The sequence below is a fragment of the Mytilus trossulus genome, chromosome 8, assembly GCF_036588685.1.
Source record: "Mytilus trossulus isolate FHL-02 chromosome 8, PNRI_Mtr1.1.1.hap1, whole genome shotgun sequence".
Classification (NCBI taxonomy): domain Eukaryota; kingdom Metazoa; phylum Mollusca; class Bivalvia; order Mytilida; family Mytilidae; genus Mytilus; species Mytilus trossulus.
This window is the reverse complement of record NC_086380.1, coordinates 11,610,255-11,615,065: the sequence shown is the minus strand read 5'-3', so window position 1 is coordinate 11,615,065 and position 4,811 is coordinate 11,610,255.

Below are 4,811 nucleotides of genomic sequence, written 5' to 3'. Positions count from 1 at the left end.
ATTCCTCCTTCAAAGAGTTACAAAAGCAACAAACCATGACAAAATTTGTATTTAATGTAAAATGTCTTGTTTTGTATAAACTTTGATTTTGTGCAAACCATTAGTTAATAAATCAATTAACCAATCTGTTGAACAATGAAAATGTTACCAAATTGCGTAAATCTGTGTTTACAAGAAAAAACATTATGAGCAGAGTGCAGACATGACATTCGAAATAATTGGATGATTTAAAGTTAGCTTTAAAGGTAATCTATTAAACCTGAAGTATATCATTGAACATGTTTTGTACTTTTTAGCATAATGATACTTACTTCTGGATAATAAACCAATATTATTATATATCCATTTCATATAGTAACAGTTATAAGCCGAATCAGTTCAAAATGTTTAATTTTGACTTGTTTCAGGTTGATGTGCTTGGTTGTTCACTCTTACTACTGAAACTGTCTTCTGACTAATTGGCTCTCCTATAATCATAGCATTAAACCCAAAACCAACTAAGAATATTTGTTCTTACTTTTAATCCTGATTTTTTTACTTCAAACTTATATCTCTATTCAATTTTCTATTATGACTATATATGGGTCATTATATAATATTTGTTTTGATAAAACTTTATCTAAAAATCATTAGACTGTACAAAAAACAGGAAATATTTACATTTATCATAATATATTTTTGACAATGCAAGTACTGGTATAGGAGCAGGTCAACCCGTTTATCTATAGTATTATGTACTGTTTCAAACCGTTTTAATATGGCGTACAATGGCTTACATAATACATAAACAATTGAATAACAATGTTGTCTGTATCTAGATACCACTTACTTCACAGTGCAGCTGTGTGGATTTCCTTAGTTAAACCAATTCAGATTCGACTTAAGAACCCTCTTGATCATATGTAAACAATTCTATAACATGCTCGATTATTTCATGGGTTATTTTTTCTTTTTGAATGTTTTGTGACCTGCATTGTATACTTGAAAACCATTCTAACTATAGATGTCGTAACGGATTTATAGAAACTGCTAAGATTGTATTTATGGAAGGTTCAATACTCATCGGAATCTGGAATTCCGTTTTCATTATAAAAATCCTCAGTCAAAGCCTCACCGTGTTCTATAAAGAAATCGCGTTTTTCGGAAAATTAATTTAAAGAGTTACCTTAGCAACAAATAATGAAAACAATTGTAGATAATATTATACCTTAATTTCAATTGTATTTCGGTTGATTAATGTGTGATTTCTTCTCGTTTGTAGTCCAAATAATTATAGAATTGCCTTTCAATACCAACATTGTCATGCACATCGTTTGGACTGTTATTGTGAATATAATTATATAAAGTTCGAGATTGCATGTTTGTTAAGTAAGTGCTTTACTGCTGGTGATGTACTGTGGTGTCTGACGTGGAAGATGTTAATTTTTTATCTGTAGTTTGCATGTGTTTTGTCGACTATTATATTATTTGTATGCCCGTTTCTCTGTGAGGAGTTTTATTGCTGAGTTTGTGCTTTTTTTTGTCTCGTAGTGTTGTTATTTTATCGATATTTTTAAACATTGTTATACAAGCTGCAGGTTTGGCAAGCCATAAACCCATGCTCAACCCACCCCTTTTTTTAAATGTTCCGTACCCGGACAAGAATATGGCAGTTTGTATCAAATAGTTCGCTTGTTTGTATTTCAGCCTTTATTTTTGTTGCACTTCAGTATTTCTGTTTTCTTTTCTTTTCCTTGAATAGTTGACGTGTTTCCCACGATCGTAGTTTGTATCCTGGATTTGTTTTTCCAAAACGATTTTTGACTATTGAACACCGGTTTACTACTGTTGTTTATATTTTGCGTCAATTTTTAGTATGTGTAAACCGTAAATCTATAAAACATTAAACCAATCTAACCATCTTGTTGCGATTCAATCGAGTAAAATTATGTTTGAAAGAAAACAAAAGCGATCATAGGGCACTCATTCCACTCAAAATGATTGTATGATAACAAATATTGCATGGAAGGTGATACATGCTAGTGATATTTATCAATCATGGCTTAAATATATTACTTCCTAATAGTTGAAAAAAAACTCTCACATGCAATGTACGTTCAAGATTCTACGCGTTTCATTATACACAACTCTGTAAATCGGTCTTTAGTTTGACGATTTATTTTGAACTGTATATGTTGTTGAATTACCTGAAATTAATATAGTCAATTACCTATCATCAAAGAATAATTATTCGCAAATTATTACAAATTACCTTATTTTGCAGATTGTTTTCGCCTTTAGTATAATCTTTATTCCCCATTTCACTGCAATGAACTCTTTAAATCTGTTGCCTATATTAGCTACAGATGTCAGATATTTTGTAAGGTGTATTATATAGTCCCATATTGTACAATTATATAGATATAACAATGATTGTATACTGACAAATAATTAGACATCTAAATATGAGGTAGGTGTTTTTATGTACGTATTTTCAATTAATGCATTAATGACACTGATGACCAACGACAAATAAACAACAATTTTACCAGAGCACAAAACTTTGAGGTCAATCACTTGCAGCGACGTTTATATAAGCACCATGTATATTATGTATATGACTAACATTGTTCTTGAAAAATTGATCAATCCCAAAATAAATAAGGATTGTCAAGAAGATAATTTAGAACATTTGGTAGACGATTTCAGGCTTCAAATAATGAGAAGTTGCTATATAGGTTCTAGGTTAAGAGCAATAAAGAATATAAACAAAATGACGAAACATTATTAAGGACAAATATCAACGTCATCATAAACGATTTGATTATATTCGTAATCATGTTTGCCAGTAATGTTGGGTCGAGGGTGGGATAGTGGCCATTGCGCAGTTTTTATGTTTCTATGTAAAGTGTTTTATAGACTTTTTTCATCGTGTTTCACCCCCCTCCAAACCCCACCCCCAATGCATTGTCAGTTAATCTTCGACATATGAATTCTGAGTGTTCACTAAGCATCTTCCGACTATTTGTTCAACAGGGTTTCAAGTCCATATCAATTATAATGAATGCATGATCAAAGACTTATGACAAAATTTTAAAAGAAGATGAAAAGTGGATTGAGCTATTTCAGTTCAAATTTATCAGCAAGAATGAAGTACTATTGTTAAGTTATCATAAGTTTAAGGATAACTTACATCTAATGTATTTAAATACGTTTGAAAGTAACGATAGATGACAGTTAATCACGTGACATTAAAAAACGACGTTTTTATTTTACCAAAAAGTGACTTGTTCATTGAAATTGCATTGCATTCATTAACAAAGTCCCAAACATGACTCATTCAGACCATCATACTAGTGACAATAGCTATAGTACAAATGCAAAACCATAATGCACGCGACATTCTTTACAAGCATTTTAATCAGCCTAATCATTCTATCGTTTATATGACAGTTCGCATAACAATACTCATTTTGCAACGCCTCTACGTAGACAAAAAAGAACTAGTGGAGTCGACATTTGGGAACTGCGACAACATATGATTGCAATGACAAAATTGAGGGTATAGTTATTATATCTAGTCCTTGATATAGCTTGGTGGATGTGATGAATACTTTCAACTCTACTCCTCGACGTAGACGCAGTCATAGTTATCGTCATTATACATCACCTTCTGTGCATGATGTCTTTATTGATGACTTGCTGCCATTTATAAAAAAGCCGTTGTGTATTCATCATATTTGCACACAACTTTATTCATTACCCCTTTCAAAACTTCATTCTATGTTCAATTTATGTTTGGAAACAACTGTTACCATCACTCTTTCAAACCAATACAAACTTACAGCTATCATTTCTGATATTGCAAGTCACAGAATTTTCAAACAAAGGTGTCGATGGCGTCAATTTTGGCAATATTTTTCATCACAAATTAGTTCAATTGAATATACCTCCTTATTTTAATGATCAGTCTGTACTAATCATTTCTTATGCCTATATTAAACCAATTGCAAGTATTTTTTAAATTACAAACACGTTTTCCAGAATCACAATATTGACGTCTCGAGTCTAGACCCCTGATTGCACCTGTGTAAGTTCTTAATTCACATATAAGCCGGTTGGCCACGTTATTACCGGGGACCTCAACATTGCTAATAAACCTTCCCTGCGAAATGTGTTATTCTAGGTCCGAAATATCGTGAGCCTAAATCCATCAATTGAAAAAAACAATTTCAAAATACTGATGGATTCAATTGAGGTTAATGCCAGCCAATGGGCCAAACGCAATAAAGAAGACGTACATACTCTTTCCGAATGGATGATGCACTGGGAATGTTAATACAAGTTAGAATACAGCAATCGAATGGGTCTATCAATACCTATTCTAAGTCAATCTTTAAAAACACAAATGTTTCAAAACACTTGTCCTACCTCCATGACAAATAAGTTGTTGTCCCGGCAGATACAGTCCCAAACAACATCGTTTTTGTGTGAAAATCTCATTACATGAACTGCTATACATAAATGTATAAGGTTTTGACAATTCACTTGCAAATTCAACATATACCCTCACGACACTTACCAATGAGGAAATCCTGGAGAATAATAGACCTGTGTGTTCTATATTCCTTTGGAATTTCAATCAAAGATGAAGAACTGGATCTTCCATTACTGTATTGGATACCTTAACTACAAACAACGGTATATTGCTGGGTCTTTCGAGTGCTCCACGAAACCTCTTTTTAAGTTATTAACATCTATTTTATAAGCTAGCAAAGTAGCCGGACTTCAAAGTAATTGTGCAACTGGCTATTTTAGAGGTGGCGTATATC